General features: G+C 40.9%; 1 long non-coding RNA gene across 1 annotated transcript; it reads left to right on the top strand.

The window, feature by feature from the left end:
* The first annotated feature begins 2019 nt into the window (after positions 1–2019).
* LOC117487546 lies at positions 2020–14672 on the top strand. Its single transcript, XR_004556379.1, has 3 exons — positions 2020–2208; positions 4256–4351; positions 14412–14672. It is a non-coding gene; the product is annotated as an uncharacterized LOC117487546 (long non-coding RNA).
* Positions 14673–20039: the final 5367 nt, after the last annotated feature.

Here is a 20039-nt window from a genome sequence, read left to right as displayed (position 1 = left end):
CCAATACATACATATTTATACAGACATGCTACAATACTTTTGACAAACTAGCGCAGTAACTACGCTGCTGTCAAAGGTGTTCTCTATTCAGTCCATTATAAATATTAACGTTTCTCTTGGGTTACCAGCAGGGTTAAGGGTTTTAATCTGGAGCGGGGGTCTTTAATATGGACATGATGATGAGAGAGAGGAGAGAGAGGAAGAAGAGAAGAGAGACGACGAGAGGAGGAGGAGAGAGACGAGATGGATGGAGAGTAGAGATCGAGAAGAGAGAGAGAGAGACGAGAGAGAGAGGGCTGATAGAGAGAGAGATGGGAAGAGATAGAGAGAGGAGAGAGAGATGAGGAGATGGAGATGGAGAGTGAGGCGATGAGAGGAGACGAGAGAGAGAGAGCACTGCTCACTAGGTGGTCACACACACACACACACCTCTTACCATTACGCAGATGAAAGGGCCCAAAGTGGTGTGTTCTCAGCAGGCTGTGGTCGCGGTCCTTGAACCCACGATGTGGAAGTCCGATGTCCTTTATTTGGATCGTCTGCTCGACTACTTTCTTGTCAATATATTTGAATATCAGTTGATAACGGTTTCTTCAAAGTGTACACTTCTTTGTGCACGCTATTTCCAGAACACTTTTAACAGATTATCCAAATGCAAAAGGTCGGGTACAAAATTGGCCATTTCCAAAAGTGTTGGAGACATGTTCCCAAAGTGTCCCCAGTATGAATATCACCAAGAACTAGACAGAATTCAGTGTTTGTCAAACTTTCATTATGTTTGTTCGTCTCGTCCAACGGCTTAGTTGCTCTGTTTTTAAAAGTTAAGATCATGTGTTGCATGTAGGACATTGCACTTGTAAAGAGTGGTGCTCAGCGGAGAAATCCCATTGGACCAGGGAGATGATGCCTTCAGGGACCAACACCGAAATACGACATCCCTGCACCACTCGAGTATCACTGATTATTTATTGACGTATGATATTTATGATATGAGACTAGATGTAAAATGTATGATTAATTAATTAAAAAGACGTGTCTAGCTATTCTATTATTTTTCTTTACCCTTTAAGCCATTAAATCCACTAGTTATCCAAATTCTCATTGTGTTAATGGATCCTGAAAGCCTCCTCCTTACAAAACCGTCTCAATATGAATATTAGGTCCAATCTTTATATGTGAATGTCCTTATATATTGCCCAGCCCTACATAGTTTGTGCCATATTTAAGCATTATCACTGTATTGTCTGTGGAGTGGTTTGAATGCACATTTTGGTGGTTCTTTAAGGCATTATTAAATATGAGATGGCTCTGTAATGTGAACAGCTGTGATGCAAATGTGAGTTGAAGTTGTTACTGGGAAATGTGAGAGAGTAAAAGACATTGAATCTGTTTGAAAGTCATCTTTTTCTGTAAATATGCTTTTATTGACTGAGTATTTCATTGTTTCTGTGTTTTAATTATCATAAATCTATCATTTAATTCACTGTCTTGCATTATCTCACCGTCACACAGTTCTGCTTTAAAGATGTTATTCTCTAAAGAGTCACATTTGGAGAAAAGCGTGAAGAGAAATGTCAGAAATGGTTTTCAGAAAATAAACATTCACAACAAACAGAAGTTGTTTTTCTTTAATGCAATTACATTTTAAGAGTTTCAGTATTCACTCAGAAATACAATTAATATATCAATCACTCCATTTGGTTGTACTTGAGTAAAAGTAGAAGTACTTAGATCTTAGATAAATGGATAGATAGATGGATAGATAGATAGATAGATAGATAGATACTTTATTGATCCCAATTTGGGAAATGTTTTCCAAATTGTTACCATCTCAAAATACAATCATATAATATTCTAAATCATCTGTTTTATATCTGTGAATGTACATGAATACAATAATGCACTATTAACCATTTAAAATAACATTTACTGATAATACTAACAATATTTGTACTTAAGTATAGTTGTACATGCAGGATATGTATTTATGGGTTATTTGAACACACTGTATTGATGTGTTCTTTTACTTCAAGTACTTTGTTGTGCTTGTTTGTAGCTACATGTCTGTTCCTGTCTTCCTGTAATATGTTCTCCTGTGTAACTTGATCGAAGGGAGCTGCAAACAGGGAGGGACCTCGAAAGTGAAAGTAAGTGAGTAACAGACAGACTCCATTTCACACGTTGACAGAGCAGCAGAAAGAGAACAGGGTGAGTGTTAAAACCAGGCTCTGCTGGGGTTTCCTAAACAATTCATGTTTACTCTGTTTGACTTTATCTCAGAAAAATACAGTCTCGATAAAAAAGCAACGTCTTAGAGTCCGATGTGGCATATTGAAATGTTGTAGGTCTAAACTTCCCCTTTCACGTCCGTGTGTCTGCGCCATCATGGTTACATAACTATACAGACTTATGTGTTGTTGTTTGGTGTTTGTTGATTTAAAACAAAAAGTAATCGCGTAAATCACGATCATAAACTGTGATTCATCTTCATAAATCAGAAGTTTTAAATATTAGTAGGCCTGTTAACTCAGGGTTGCCAACTCTCACGCATCTGGCGTTTGACACACGCTTTCACTCTCAATCTCACGCTCTCACGCTGCCCAAACTATTCTCACGCCAAAAACAAGAATACGAAGACTAGAAACGGTTTTGAAAACTTTTGTCACGTAGTGATCGTCTTCTCAATAGAACATCTTTGATAATGTCTTCTGGCCAATCAGAATCACGATAACGGCGTGGTGTTGTTGCAGGAAGTCCCGACGGAGAATACTTTTGCGGTAGTACATCTCTATACATCGATACAACATTACGTGTTGATAGAAATCAACACGTAATGAAATAAGACCCCACGGTTTGATGATTGATAGGTGTGTGGGCTGTCTTTCATTTTGACACACAGAACAATGGGGGCTATCCACCCTTATCCACAATGTAAAGTAATTCACACAGCCTCTTCCCTCTTCTCTCTGTGAGGAGCAGCAGGTTCAGCTTTCAGAACAAAGTAACACAAAACTAAAATGGCATTCATTTTTTTAAATATGTCATGTAGTAATAGATTTATTTATTTTTCTTCTCAAGAGAGTACCAGAATGTGTATTTTATGTTAGTATTTAAAAAAATCTCCTGGGCCCAGACCCCCCTGCAGGGGTTGGGTCTTCAGCATGTCAACTCTTTCACCTGTGGGGAAATTGCAGGATTGGCTCCAGGTCGCCCTTTTTATTTACTACAAGACAAATGTGCCTTTTTATTTCATACAGTTCAATTTGGATTGACACAGGGAAATCATCTAAACCTCACGCGTGGCGTTTCACTGTCGGGGGGAGCGATATAGCGTGTATGTAATTACATTGCAAATACTGACTTGAGCCCCACCACTGTATGGGTTAGCCCTACCAGAGATTACCCAACAAAAATACTCTGGAGCCGCAACTGCCGACCCGTATTGCGCATGCGCAGAACTAAGATCCAGTAGAAATGGTAAAAAAGTAAAAGTCTGCTGCTTATTGTTCTACTAGGCCAAAATAGAGTCAAAGAGTATATGAGAGTGAGAGTGTGTTAATTAATATATTTGGCAGTTTGGAGTAAGTCTGTAGATTTGTTTGTGTGTGTGTGTTTCATATATAGGCCTCTCACGATAATTAATTTTGTTGGATACATTTTCCCGGAAATTATTGCGATAAACGATAATATTGTCGGCACCGTTGTATCATATGACCATTTTAGACCACTGACATAATGATAATATATAATAATAATTCAAGTGCATCCTTTCAAACTGCTAGTCACATCCTCATGTAAATGGAAATGTATCGAGGTCAGAAAAGTTATCGAGTTCATTTTTATTTATCGTACGATAAGTCAATGAATTGCTTATCGCGACAGGCACACAATAAAACAGTGGAAACAAACATGTTTGACTTTCATGAGTGAATGAAACTGTGTGCCCTTTATAGTCTGTGTCCATTATTGTGTATTTGTATATATTGTATATATATCCTATATATATGCTAAGGTCTCGCTGCTGACACGATAGCAGTCATTTCGTGCGCATATGTGTAATTAAACCGAATTAAACCCATGATATCAAAATCTCACTCCAGCCAGGTACCCAAAGTTGGCAACCCTGATTTATGGGTTATTTGAACACACTGTATTGATGTGTTCTTTTACTTCAAGTACTTTGTTGTGCTTGTTTGTAGCTACATGTCTGTTCCTGTCTTCCTGTAATATGTTCTCCTGTGTAACTTGATCGAAGGGAGCTGCAAACAGGGAGGGACCTCGAAAGTGAAAGTAAGTGAGTAACAGACAGACTCCATTTCACACGTTGACAGAGCAGCAGAAAGAGAACAGGGTGAGTGTTAAAACCAGGCTCTGCTGGGGTTTCCTAAACAATTCATGTTTACTCTGTTTGACTTTATCTCTGAAAAATACAGTCTCGATAAAAAAGCAACGTCTTGGAGTCCGATGTGGCATATTGAAATGTTGGAGGCCTAAACTTCCCCTTTCACGTCCGTGTGTCTGCGCCATCATGGTTACATAACTATACAGACTTATGTGTTGTTAGTGGTGTTAGTTGATTTAAAACAAAAAGTAATCGCGTAAATCACGATCATAAACTGTGATTAATCTTCATAAATCAGAAGTGTTAAATATTAGTAGGCCTGTTAACGTGTATTTTGGAGAGATATAAAACAAATACATCGTGTGTTGTAGTCTAATAAAGCGGTCCATGAAAAACTGCTGAGAGAAATAAGAGGGGTTTTAATCCGTGTATCTACCGTCCATTTGTTTTTATTTATTCAACAAGTAAACGGAAGAGCGTCTGAGAGGACTTTTTGCTTTTTAACTTACTAAAAATGGTCTGAGGCCCAATCCCAAACCGCCCCCTACACCCTACCCCTACACACTCCCCCTCCGTGACGAGTGAACTCCGTGGAGTGACGTTCGCAGCTCAACGAGGCTCCCTCCTGTCAGATGGAGGGAGTACATACAGCCGCAAGCTTTGGGACAAACTCCCCACTATGGAATGCCATTTAAGCCAAAATTAAATAAATAAATAATTAAATAAATACATATATATATATAAATATGCCTATGAAATACATTCCGAAATAAATAAATGAGGCAATAAATATGTATACATGTACATTTAAATACACATTTATTTATTTCATGGGACTTTTATTTCATAATGACACATTTATTTATTTCAAGAGACTTGTATTTCATAATGACACATTTATTTATTTCAGACACACACTTTATAAAGTCAGGCAACACTAACCAGGCTTCGTGTGATTCTGTTTATTTGTACCTTACTTTGACCATCCGTTCTCTGTTATTGATCATTGTGGAGAGCAGGCAGACGTTTTGTTTTGTATTATAGCAGCTATCAGATGGAATCAATACATGGGCTGCCCAGGTTGTCATGTCCGACTATCACAAGTAGAATCATAATGAAAAGGTAAAATGTGCCTGTAGCAAACGTCTTATGCCACAATAGGATAGCAACAAGTAGTCAAGATAATCAGTTCAGCTTCGGTTGCTGTTGCATAACTGCGGTCAACTCAGCCGTCTCTCGCGTTCGCTTGGTCAAATCAGCAGCTATTCATTTTTGAGTGCGCAATTAATAGTGCCTTTACGGTAAACTGACACTGTTTGACTCAGTCCTAGTTTGACTGCTACAATAAAATGAAGTAGGTTTTTTACTGTGTACTACTCTCTCAAAGTCCCTGAGAACAAACTCATGCCACTTCTGCTATATTTGATGAGATAAAATGATTTGTATCCATAAGTTCTTAATAAAATTGGTACTGTTGGACTCAGTACTTGTTAGACTACTACCACAAATACAATGAAGTAGGCCTACTTTTATTGTGTACTTTTTGAGTAATACTCTGTCAAACTCCCTTCCCGAGTACAATAATGCATGTTTTTAGCTATCTTTGATGAGAGATAAAATGGTATTTTGCCAAAAGTTCTTAGTTAAATTGATAGCCTACTGTTGGACTCCGTACTACTTGGACTACTACCACAAGTACAATCAAGTACTTTTACTGTGTACCTTTTGAGTAACACTAGGTCAAACTCCTGTCCTGAGTACATTCTTTCATGTATTCTGCTATCTTTGATAAGAGATAATATCTATATTTCAGGTATTTATTTAAATAAGAAGTGACCTTTGAATACATATTGCAAAACAAAGCCTATATCACCTGCAGGCTTAGCCAGTGTGTCTTTCTTCCTGCACTACAAGATTTCGATGTGTACACATCTGGGCCATTTATTGTGTAATTTCTCCAAACATATACAAATGCCTGTATTGGAGTCAAAAAGGTGCAGCAGAAGGACTTTAGCAGCATCATGAGAGGCCAACAAGAGTGACAGGGTGTGTCACTGTGCTGAAGGAAGGCTGTGAACAGCTATCCAGGATAGTCTCTAAAGACTTTCCAAGGGGTAACAATGCTGCTGCTGGAGTACTGATCTAGTGGATCTAGTGTTGATGTCATCTGTCTACCTTCTCCTCTTAAAATACTCTGTCTAACATTATCTGTACATTACATCACATTACATCACATTACATTACATTACATTACATTACATTACATTACATGTCATTTGTTAGACACTTTTATCCAAAGCGACTTACATACATTCAGTACTGTGGACAATTCCCACAGGAGCAATTTGGGGTGAAGTGTCCTCCCCTGATTCGAAGTCCAGCACACTATCCACTGAGCCACAGCCTCCCAGTATTGTGAACTCTTTTAACGCTTATTAAATATAGCAGAAAACATGCATTATTCTACTCAGGAGGGGAGTTTGACAGGGGATCACTCAAACACTTGATTGTACTTGTGGGAGTAGTCCAAGTAGTACTGACTCCAACAGTATCAATTTCATGTAGAACTTGTTGCAAAAAATCATTTTATCCCTCATCAAATATAGCAGAATACATGAATTATTGTACTCAGGAGGGGAGTTTGACAAAGGATTACTCAAGAAGTACACAGTAAAAATACTTTATTGTACTTGTGGGAGTAGTCCAAGTAGTACTGAGTCCAACAGTCCCAATTGTATTAAGAACTTATGGCAAAATATCATTTTATCTCTCATCAAAGATAGCTAAAAACATGCATGATTGTAGGGCTGTGCGATTATGGTAAAAATCATAATCACGATTATTTGGGTAAATAATTGATATCACGATTATTAAATACGATTATTCATTGACTTTGAAAACATCCATTTATTGAACTTTAAAACAAATACAGATAATAATTTGAACAGTATCTTTTTAACTGTTGATTACCCTGAACGTATAATTCAACTGAAAACCAATACAAAAATAAATGATACATTTAAATAAATATCAAAATAATAAATACCAATAAACAAGATCAACAAATATTTTGGAGCGCACTTCCCCAAGCTACTAAACATATGTAAATATGATAAATACAAATAAATTAGACTAAAATAAATGAGATCAAATATGTTGCAGTGCACGGTCACAACCTAGCAAAGCTAAATAATCGTTTTTTTCGATTATGTTGTTTTCGTAATTGTGGCAGGCCAAAATCGTAATTGCGATTAAAATACGATTAATTGCACAGCCCTACATGATTGTACTCTGGAAGGGAGTTTGACAGAGTATTACTCAACAAGTACACAATAAAAGTAGGCCTACTTTTATTGTATTTGTGGTAGTAGTCTAACAAGTACTGAGTCCAACAGTACCAATTTTATTAAGAACTTATGGATACAAATCATTTTATCTCATCAAATATAGCAGAAGTGGCATGAGTTTGTTCTCAGGGACTTTGAGAGAGTAGTACACAGTAAAAAACCTACTTCATTTTATTGTAGCAGTCAAACTAGGACTGAGTCAAACAGTGTCAGTTTACCGTAAAGGCGCTATTAATTGCGCACTCAAAAATGAATAGCTGCTGATTTGACCAAGCGAACGCGAGAGACGGCTGAGTTGACCGCAGTTATGCAACAGCAACCGAAGCTGAACTGATTATCTTGACTACTTGTTGCTATCCTATTGTGGCATCAGACGTTTTCTACAGGCACATTTGACCTTTTCATTATGATTCTACTTGTGATAGTCGGACATGACAACCTGTGCAGCCCATGTATTGATTCCATCTGATAGCTGCTATAATACAAAACAAAACTTCTGCCTGCTCTCCACAATGATCAATGACAGAGAACGGATGGTCAAAGTAAGGTACAAATAAACAGAATCACACGAAGCCTGGTTAGTGTTGCCTGACTTTATAAAGTGTGTTTGTTTATAAGTGTGTGGTTGCCTTCTAGTCACTTTGCTCAGCGCTACTGCTTGTTACAACTTTCATTTTCCGTACTCGCCATAAACTGTTATTATGGCTCAGGTTAATCTCGCCCCCTTCCGACGTGAGCGTGGTTCTTGGTTCTTGCCGGGCAGCCAAGTGGGGTCAGCTAAGAACCGGTGTTCGGTGTTTAGAGCCGGCTCCGCTGCGGCTGAAACAGGAAGAACCAGAGCTCAATCAGGCTGAGTGTGAAACAAGAGCTATTGAGTCAGTGTTGCGGTGCTGTTGCTTTGGTCTGGATCTGTGAGCTAACCACGCCCCGTTCATTTGCATATAAGAAATGGAAATGTGTCATTATGAAATACAAGTCCCCTGAAATAAATAAATGTGTCATTATGAAATACAAGTCTCTTGAAATAAATAAATGTGTCTGTTAGTACACATTTACTGACACAAACATTTGTATCATCTGTTGTAGACCCAAATACATTAAATAAAATAAGAACTCATTCTCAAAAAAGATAAACGCCATTCTTAAAATGTATAAACGAACAATAGTTGGATTAATATTGATTAGAGTGCACAATAGAAATAAAATAATTGAGAGAAGAAAAAGAGATATGTTATCTATCAAAACCCAGTTAGATTAACATTCATTGGATTGCACACTTTGTTTGTTTGTGTGGATATGTAGCAAATTAACATGTTAAATAGCACTTAATGACTGACTGAATGGAAATGACAATAAATGAAAATGTAAAACGAAAAAAGCGATCATGGAAATGTTTCCAATAAATGAATAAAATGATTTTTGACCACTTTGTTGTTCAGATATATCACATATTTGTAACTGAATGATGCATTCATTGAAACAAAACACAGTATGAACTGAGGAGTGAGTCCCGTGAGTTTCATGTGTTTTCTTCACTCCGCTGGGAAACTGCTCTCATGTCAAGAAGCATCAGATCAGTGCATGCGCTGCATCGTCCAATCAGTGAGCGATACACAGTAAGGGGGCGGGGCGAGTGTCTGAGGATTTCACCGGAGGATGGTCTGGTGGTTCCTCTGTTATCGCTCCTCCATTATCGCTCCTCGCTCCTCGCTCCTCGGTCCTCCGGTAGATATAAGCGCCATGGGACGCTACTCAAGATGGCGCAGACAAATCAACTTCCGGTGATACCGAGGACCGACGAGCGAGGAAATGAAAATAACCGACCTGAGACGCAGCCCAGGAGAGGCTTCTCAATACTTTAATTTCCCCTCCTCGACTCCCCTCCTCGACTCCTATCCTCGAGACTTAGTCCCGCCCACAGGAGATGCGAGCGGAGGAGGGGAACCGAGGAGAGAGGAGGGGAAATTAAAGTGGACCTATCATGCTATATTTAAATGATATATTGTAGGGCCATACCTATATAAGGTATATTTATTAGGGCTGTCAGTCGATTAAAATAGTTAATCGCGATTAATCGCAAATTAATCGCACATTTTTTATCTGTTCTAAATGTACCTTAGAGGGATATTTTTCAAGTTTTTAATACTCTTATCAACATATGAGTGGACAAATATGCTTTATATGTTTGTTTATTATCATTTGAACAATGACAAATATTCTCATGTATATTAAACACAACAACCTGAACATTACAAATATTCGCCTCAATTCAACCTGGAACCTCTCTCATACAATAGTGGTGTGTGTGTGTGTGTGTGTGTGTGGTGGTGTGTGTGGTGTGTGTGTGTGTGTGTGTGTGTGTGTGTGTGTGTGTGTGTGTGTGGTGTGTGTGTGTGTGTGTGTGTGTGTGTGTGTGTGTGTGTGTGTGTGTGTGTGTGTGTGTGTGTGTGTGTGTGTGTGTGTGTGTGTGTGTGTGTGTGTGTGTGTGTGTGTGTGTGTGTGTGTGTGTGTTGTGTGTGTGTGTGTGTGTGTGTGTGTGTGTGTGTGTGTGTGTGTGTGTGTGATCGTTGGAGCTATGTGCAGCTCAAGGCATATATGCTCGAACGTGTGCTGCCTGGACGCTGCAATCATGTTGCGCGTACTATCCGTGCTGAGTGTGCTGACTTTTCGTACAATGTCCCACTGTCTGGCTACCTGCATAAAGTCAAGTGCTCGGCGCAGTTGTCGGCGAAATGTCCTTGAAACAGCTCCTTATATCCGTTAGCGCAGCTAGCTAGCACCAGATGCTAACAACAACAACACGTAAGGTGTGCTTCGCTCGCGCCACACATACACACTCCCTCCTGGTCCTCCCGATGGCCAGTCCGTATGGGCTCAGAACAGTCTCATAATGCACAAATGCACACAGAAGGATTCACACTTGTATTTCATGATCCGCAAAAGGAGTCACACTTGTATTTCCGGATCCACACTTGTGTTTTTCAATGCACACACAAATGTGTTCCGTTTCATATACATGTAAATAAAATCCAAATACAGAAAAAAGTTTTACATATGTATTTTTGATTCTCACATATTTGTTTTCCGTTTAAATCCTCTGAACCTACAAACACAACCCGCTTTCTGTGCATGGATCGCTGTGCATTCGTGTGTGGGTTTTTTGAGACTCCCCTGACGGTCACCCGATTCGTACTTGTAATTTTTTCTATCTATAGCCAATCAGATGTCTCCTAAATTCTAAGCCAATCACATGAGCGCGCCCCCACGAGGGTATGATTTATGGCGTTCATGTCACTTCATATACGCATTTTGCGCTGTCCGGAGCAGGGTTTCCGCGGACAGAATTAAATTTTACCGGACAAATTTGAAACTTACCGGTCATGTTTCAATAATAATAATAATAATAATAAGAATTGTGTAGCAGCGTTTCCGTTAGCAGGTAATTACCGGACTATGACCGGATAATAACACGGGAGTAAGGATCATCTCTTTTCCTCTCTCCCTCCCTCTCTCCTGACAGCCCGTCAGTTTCTCATGCAGCTCGCTAAAACTTCACTCGCGTTTATGTCCATATCGATCAGATCCAGCTCTCCTGATCGGCCTTTATAGAGAGCACCGATCAAACTATTAAGAGTGAATATCGGCCGATAATGACCGGCGGGGCTCCCCCCCGTTGACAGTTCACTGTGTAGCACTGGCTTCGTAGTGCACTGATCGATTAGGCTAAGCTAACCTGTAGCTGCTCCCTCCACACTCACAACAACTTCATACAGACATAAATAAAGCATTCGCCATACAGGAAAGACACATTTAAAACAGTTTTGCCTGCCGTTTTTATGTACACAAGCATTCATTAATGGTTCGGAAAGTGGCACTGTACCTTAATAATATAAAGGCTTGTATTTGCGTGCATTTCCTGCTCGGAAAGTGGCAATGTACTGAGAGTGGAGGTGTCCTGAGATTAGCGCCTGCAGGCAGGCTCCATGGACCTGTCAGCTCCGGACAGCACAAAATGCGTACATGAAGCGCTACGTCATGAACGCAATAAATCTACCCTCGTGGGGGCGTGCTCATGTGATTGGCTTAGAATTGAGGAGACATCTGATTGGCTAGAGATAGAAAAAATTACAAGTACGAATCGGGTCACCGTCAGGGGAGTCTCAAAAAACCCACACACAGCGATCCATGCACAGAAAGCGGTTTGTGTTTGGAGGTGCATCGGTTTTAAACGGAAAACAAATATGTGAGGATCAAAAATACATATGTAAAACTTTTTTCTGTATTTGGATTTTATTTACATGTATATGAAACGGAACACATTTGTGTGTGCATTGAAAAACACAAGTGTGCATCCGGAAATACAAGTGTGAATCCTTCTGTGTGCATGTGTGTATTATGAGACTGTTCTGAGCCCATAAGTCCGGGCCTGCCGGTGAGCGTGGAAGTGTGGTCTGCCACAAGCGGGCGTCAGGAGCGGGGCTGTCAGCATCAGCTTGTAGATGGTATTTTAAACTCGATGCGCTCTGAAACTACGGGGCGGCGAGGACAAAAAATACACATGCGTTAATCGCGTTAAAATAATTAGTGGCGTTAATTTTTTTTGCGTTAACGCGTTAACTTGACAGCCCTAATATTTATACGTTTCTGTTTTCAAAATACCAAACAGATCATGCATTTTAGCCATGCCTCATTTCGCTCTATGTGCTGTTTGCTGACTACGGGTCTGATTCTGCTGACCACTCCCCCCTGCAGGAGAGGGGAGACGTGCTCTGATCAGCTGCTGGGCTGTCAGAAGAGGGGGAGAAAAAGAGATCTCCGTCCTCCGTGTTTTATTATATAGAGTCGTTATTCATTTGTTTTAAAGCTCAATAAATAACAAAGAAGACCTTTGAAGAAGGCACTTTTCTAATTTTGTCCAGAAGATTGAAACTTTAACGGACATCTTGACCGGCGAAAGAAACTGAAACTGAAACTCTGCCGCACGGTCCCCTCGTTCCTTGGAAGAGGCGGAGAGGTGGATGTTTGTCATCTGCTGGTGGACTAACCGGAGAGAATTACAGTGCTTGCCTCGACGGGGAGGGATTGCATTGAATTAAAGCAGCGGGAGCAAACGCTTGCCTCGCTGAGAATAAACAGAAGGGTAACCATGGTAACTATGGGCGGGAAGTCTTCGTCGCTGCTTTTGTGGCAGACTACAGCGCCACTTACAGGCCTGGCATATGTACTACAGCGTCTCCAGCGCTTTCGAGCGGCAATGGCCGGCCGTGGCCCAACCCCACATTCCCCTGATAGGTGGAGAGTTGGCCCAATAGCCGTAGCGCCACTTCTGTGACGACATAGAAGTGTTCAAATCTGGATCAGTTTTGATCAGATCCGTTGCAGCCCCTTTTTTAGAGATTTGGGTATGGAGGAAAATAGAGAGGGTTGTGTTTTCTGACACTTGGTGAGTTCCCTGGAACACCGGGGACACATATTCATGTATAAAAGACGTACAAAAGGGCATTTTGCACTGGTCTTGTACTTGAGTAAAAGTAGAAGTACTCAGATCTTGTACTTGAGTAAAAGTAGAAGTACCAGAGTGTAGGAATACTCTGTTACAGTAAAAGTCCTGCTTTCAAAATGTTCCTCAAGTGAAAGTAGAAAAGTATTATCATCAAAATATAGTTAAAGGGGACCTATCATGCAAAATGCACTTTAGTACGTCTTGTATACATGAATATGTGTCCCCGGTGTTCCAGGGAACTCACCAAGTGTCAGAAAACACAACCCTCTCTATTTTCCTCCATACCCAAATCTCTAAAAAAAGGGGCTGCAACGGATCTGATAAAAACTGATCCAGATTTGAACACTGTCCTGACGTCAGGACGGTGACGCAACGGCTATTGGGCCAACTCCACCAATCAGGAGGAGACAGCCACGGCCATTGCCGTTCGAAAGCGCTGGAGACGCTGTAGTACATATGCCAGGCCAGTAGGTGGTGCTGTTCTCACTGAATCTGCCCTTGCTAAAACAGAGCTAGAAAATGTCAAATTGAGCAAATTGAGGCATGGCTAAAATGCATGATCTGTTTGGTATTTTGCAAAAAATAAAGTATAAATATGCCTTATATAGGTATGGTCCTACACTATATTATTCAAATATAGTATGATAGGTCCACTTTAAAGTAGCGACAGTAAAAGTAGTCATTGTGCAGATTGGTCCATTTCAGAATAATATATATGATATGTTTTATAATGATTGATCATGAAAGTGTTCTCAAAGCTGGTAAAGGTGCAGCTAGTTTGAATGACTTTGTATACTGCAGGGTAGCTTGTGGATTTACTCCAGGTGGAACTAAAGTCTGATTTAACACTTGATTATATTTCACATCATTCATCCACATCTGTAAAGTAACTAAAGGTATTAAATACATGTAGTGGAGGAAAAGTACACCATGTACCTCTGAACTGTAGTGGAGTAGAAGTACAGAGTAGTGGAAGATTGAAATAAAGTACAGGTCCCTCAAAATTGTACTTAAGTACAGTACTTGATTAAATGTACATGTAGCTTGTTCCAGTTCCTCGCTTTAATTGACTTCCACTGCCGTGCAATTCATGTTAAAATACCTGCTGGAGTTACGAAGGAAGTTTGGGTGAAACTTGGTAAACCAAAATGTATCATATGATGGATTTGATTGAAATGCTTGCATTATAAAGTGTGTGTGTTTATGTATTTGTCTCCAGGGTTACTAGTTCATCTCTCAGGATGGAGAACATGAGAGATTTGGATGATGAGGAGGAGGACAAATCTTCAGTGTCCAGAAAACCTCCAGATTTGAGTAATACACTTGGAGCATCTGCCACAAGGTAAGAGTCTGTTTCTGCTGAACTGACCTGAAGAGGAGTCTGGTTTGATCTGAGTAGCAGATCACAGTACAGAGACTCAGTAAAGCTTCACTGTGGAGTTCAGTCAGACAACTCACGTGTTTCTTTAACATGTTTATTAGAAGCAGCATATAGTTGAGTTTGGCGTCTAGGCTCGGGTCTCATCACTCCACAGATATACATAGCACGATGAGCAGGGGCGGACTGGGACTAAAATTCAGCCCTGGAATCTGACCCAGACCGGCCACATTCGGGGGGCGGTGGCATCAGATTTTGTTTTTACAATAGCCTACTATTTATGCAGTTCAAGGGATAATTCTCACCTAAAGAGGGCGGACACTCCTCGGATGTCTTGAACACATGGGACATCGTAAAACAGTAAACACACAAACATACAGTACTATTTGTTATTAGTTATTAGAAATCAGCTGTTTATTAGGCTGCAGTTCAAGGGATCATTCTCACCCACCTCTTGCTCTTGCCCTGCCCTATGTGCCAGTTGAGCTGGTTCTTCCACCAGCTCAACTCTCATCATGAACGCAGGAGGCTGGCTGTATATCTGAACTCGCGCCCTCATCATTGTCTTCATCATCTTGCACTTGTTCTAAGCTGCTGATGATAGTGCTTGTAGCAGCGCTGCTGCCAAAAAGGTCTGTCAATTTGCCACATTTATATGCTTCACCTGCGAGTGACTTCACCATTTTTCCTCTTGCCTTCTCGGCCCCACCGTTTTCTTTCATTTGTATCCATGTTTTTTCATTCTCCCTGTCTGCCGCGGCGTCTAATCCCTTCTCTTCGTGTGGCCGGTCTTTTTCTTCTTCCTGTGTGATTATTTGACAGATAAGAACCACACAACTGCATTAGCGGCCGCTGTCGCCCTCTGTCGTCCGTCAGCGCAACTTAAAAAATGACGTTAAACAATTTTTTTTAAAGGGCCGGCCGTCAACGGCCCTTGACGACCGGCCGTTCTGTGGTTCTCCAGATTCTACAGATGGCCAGTCCGCCCCTGATGATGAGTGATGATTAAATAACTAACCCCCCCCCCCGAGCCTACAGGTGGAAGCTGGGGTGGAAGCTGGGGTGGTGTTGGGGTGGAAGCTGGGGTGGTGGTGGGGTGGAAGCTGGGGGGGGTGGTGGGGTGGAAGCTGGGGTGGAAGCTGGGGTGGTGGTGGGGTGGAAGCTGGGGTGGAAGCTGGGGTGGAAGCTGGGGTGTGGTGGGGTGGAAGCTGGGGTGGTGGTGGGGTGGAAGCTGGGGTGGGAAGCTGGGGTGGTGGTGGGGTGGAAGCTGGGGGGGTGGTGGGGTGGAAGCTGGGGTGGAAGCTGGGGTGGAAGCTGGGGGGGTGGTGGGGTGGTGGTGGAAGCTGGGGTGGTGGTGGGGTGGAAGCTGGGGTGGAAGCTGGGGTGGTGGTGGGGTGGAAGCTGGGGTGGTGGTGGGGTGGAAGCTGGGGGTAGAAGCTGGGGGTGGGTGGTGGGGTGAAGCCTGGGGGGTGAACTGGGGTGGGGGTGGAAGCTGGGGTAGAAGCTGGGGTGGTGGTGGGGTGGAAGCTGGGGTAGAAGCTGGGGTGGTGGAAGCTGGGTGGAAGCTGGGGTGGAAGCTGGGTGGAAGGTGGGGTGGAAGCTGGGGTAGAAGCTGGGGTGGTGGTGGGGTGGAAGCTGGGGTAGAAGCTGGGGTGGTGGAAGCTGGGTGGAAGCTGGGGTGGAAGTTGGGGTGGAAGCTGGGTGGAAGCTGGGGTGGAAGCTGGGTGGAAGTTGGGGTGGAAGCTGGGGTGGAGGTGGGGTGGAAGCTGGGGTGGAAGCTGGGGTGGTGGTGGGGTGGAAGCTGGGGTGGAAGCTGGGGTGGTGGTGGGGTGGAAGCTGGGGTGGAGGTGGGGTGGAAGCTGGGTGGGAAGCTGGGGTGGAAGCTGGGTGGAAGTTGGGGTGGAAGCTGGGGTGGAGGTGGGGTGGAAGCTGGGGTGGAAGCTGGGGTGGTGGTGGGGTGGAAGCTGGGGTGGAAGCTGGGGTGGTGGTGGGGTGGAAGCTGGGGTGTGGTGGTGGGGCAGCAAGCAGCAGCGACGTGGAGGAGCTGCAGCAATAGCAGCAGCAAGCAATGCATGGAGAGATATCTTGCAGGTTAAATAGAGCGGCATATTGAGGAGACTCTGTTTGGTTGGTTGTAGAGTGGCAAGGGGCGTTATGTATGAATGCAGCATAAGTGCTCGAGCTGACTGCCTGAACTAGCTCATAGGCTTCGCCCCATTCATGAAACAAAGTCAATGAGAGGAAAGAAACCCAGAAGAGGAAAGTAAAGAGGTAACTGAGCTCTGGCTGTGCTCATCAGCAACAGTTAATCATCTACTATTGTGAAATCATTCTCACACTCGACATGTAGGACTTTGTGTTTGGTTTAGTAAATGAACTTGGAACATGTAGAACTTTTGTTAGTATATAAGTGCTTTGTTAGTATATAAGTGCTTAGTTAGTATGTAAGTGCTTTGTTAGTATATAAGTGCTTAGTTAGTATGTAAGTGCTTTGTTAGTATATAAGTGCTTAGTTAGTATCTAAGTGCTTTGTTAGTATATAAGTGCTTTGTTAGTATATAAGTGCTTAGTTAGTATATAAGTGCTTTGTTAGTATGTAAGTGCTTTGTTAGTATCTAAGTGCTTTGTTAGTATCTAAGTGCTTTGTTAGTATATAAGTGCTTTGTTAGTATATAAGTGCTTAGTTAGTATATAAGTGCTTTGTTAGTATGTAAGTGCTTTGTTAGTATATAAGTGCTTAGTTAGTATATAAGTGCTTTGTTAGTATCTAAGTGCTTTGTTAGTATCTAAGTGCTTTGTTAGTATATAAGTGCTTTGTTAGTATATAAGTGCTTTGTTAGTATATAAGTGCTTTGTTAGTATATAAGTGCTTTGTTAGTATATAAGTGCTTAGTTAGTATATAAGTGCTTAGTTAGTATATAAGTGCTTTGTTAGTATATAAGTGCTTTGTTAGTATATAAGTGCTTTGTTAGTATATAAGTGCTTAGTTAGTATCTAAGTGCTTTGTTAGTATCTAAGTGCTTTGTTAGTATATAAGTGCTTTGTTAGTATATAAGTGCTTTGTTAGTATATAAGTGCTTTGTTAGTATATAAGTGCTTTGTTAGTATATAAGTGCTTAGTTAGTATATAAGTGCTTTGTTAGTATATAAGTGCTTAGTTAGTATATAAGTGCTTTGTTAGTATATAAGTGCTTTGTTAGTATATAAGTGCTTTGTTAGTATATAAGTGCTTAGTTAGTATGTAAGTGCTTTGTTAGTATATAAGTGCTTTGTTAGTATCTAAGTGCTTTGTTAGTATCTAAGTGCTTAGTTAGTATGTAAGTGCTTTGTTAGTATATAAGTGCTTTGTTAGTATATAAGTGCTTAGTTAGTATGTAAGTGCTTTGTTAGTATATAAGTGCTTTGTTAGTATATAAGTGCTTTGTTAGTATATAAGTGCTTTGTTAGTATATAAGTGCTTTGTTAGTATATAAGTGCTTTGTTAGTATATAAGTGCTTAGTTAGTATGTAAGTGCTTTGTTAGTATATAAGTGCTTTGTTAGTATCTAAGTGCTTTGTTAGTATCTAAGTGCTTAGTTAGTATATAAGTGCTTAGTTAGTATGTAAGTGCTTTGTTAGTATATAAGTGCTTAGTTAGTATGTAAGTGCTTTGTTAGTATATAAGTGCTTTGTTAGTATCTAAGTGCTTTGTTAGTATCTAAGTGCTTAGTTAGTATATAAGTGCTTAGTTAGTATGTAAGTGCTTTGTTAGTATATAAGTGCTTTGTTAGTATATAAGTGCTTAGTTAGTATATAAGTGCTTTGTTAGTATATAAGCAGGGGTGCACATAACTGGTACGCAGGTACGCATGCGCGGCAACAATCTGAAATGCGTAACGTCACTTGTGTCACAACGCGCCTTTGCGTACCTGATAGGTCATCAAAACAAAACACATATTTCGCCTACACGTGTTTCTTGTCAATACTCAGTGGAGTAAATTATTAGACATGTCCAAAAAAAACAAAGACATTAAGCAGCCACTTTGCCGTTTCGCTCCCTGCTAAAATCTTCAGACTTTCTATGACTGATTGAACTGGGTGCTGGCCGTGCCGCGCAGGGCATAACCGACGGACCTGTGAAGCTTCACAGGAGGCAGAGGCTTAGATCACTGGACGACAGAGTTGGTCGCCGTGTGCACAGACGGAGCTGCTGTTAACGTCGGTGTGTACAACAGAATTGTACCAAAACTACGTCAACTGGCTGCGGTGGGAGACTCCCCTGTGCACATTCTGTGCCCCGCGCACACACTGGAGAACTGCGCAAAATCATCTGATCACAACGTTCACGCTCTGTGGTCAAGCTGCTGCAGTTTTATTTACAACAAAGTGGAGTAAAACACACAGCTGCAAACTTACTCAGGCTGTTAATGGAAGAGTTTGAAATCAGACAGAGGTGGAAGAAGTGTTACTCAAGTAAAATTAGAAAAGTATTATCATCAAAATCTAGTTAAAGTAGCGACAGTAAAAGTAGTCATTTTGCAGATTGGTCCATTTCATAATAATGTATATGATATGTTTTATAATTATTGATCATTAAAGTGTTTAAAAATTAGTTTGAATGACTTTGTATACTGCAGGGTAGCTTGTGGATTTACTCCAGGTGGAACTAAAGTCTGATTTAACACTTGATTATATTTTCACATCATTCATCCACATCTGTGAAGTAACTAAAGGTATTAAATAAATGTAGTGGAAGAAAAGTACATGATTTACCTCTGAACTGTAGTGGAGTAGAAGTACAAAGTAGCATAAAATAGAAATACTCAAGTAAACTACAAGTATCTTAAATTGTACCTAAGTACAGTACTTGAATAAGTGTAGCCTACTTTGTTACTTCCCACCTCTGAAATCAGATATGACTTCAAGTCATGTGATAATTTCTTAGTATTTGATCCTTCAACTTGGCCTCAGGAAATGCAAGGACTTCACAGTTTTGGCAACAAGTTTTGGAGAAAGCAAATCGGAGGCTTACAAAGAGACAGGGAGGTGCATCTTCATCATCTTCATCATCTAGCATGCAAGAAGTGTAAATAGAGGACAGTGAAGGAGACACTGAGGAGGACAGTGAGGAAGACTGCACTTATTAACACCACGCTTCATGTGGGGTGAGTACCAAACGCTGTCTCCTGGTACTCATCTGAGTAACTCACTCAAAAAGTTATGTGCACACCTGTATATAAGTGCTTTGTTAGTATGTAAGTGCTTAGTTAGTATATAAGTGCTTTGTTAGTATATAAGTGCTTTGTTAGTATGTAAGTGCTTTGTTAGTATGTAAGTGCTTTGTTAGTATATAAGTGCTTTGTTAGTATATAAGTGCTTTGTTAGTATATAAGTGCTTAGTTAGTATCTAAGTGCTTTGTTAGTATCTAAGTGCTTTGTTAGTATCTAAGTGCTTTGTTGGTATCTAAGTGCTTAGTTAGTATATAGTG

The sequence above is a fragment of the Trematomus bernacchii genome, unplaced genomic scaffold (assembly GCF_902827165.1).
Source record: "Trematomus bernacchii unplaced genomic scaffold, fTreBer1.1, whole genome shotgun sequence".
Classification (NCBI taxonomy): Eukaryota; Metazoa; Chordata; class Actinopteri; order Perciformes; family Nototheniidae; genus Trematomus; species Trematomus bernacchii.
This window is presented reverse-complemented; position numbering and strand designations above follow the sequence as displayed.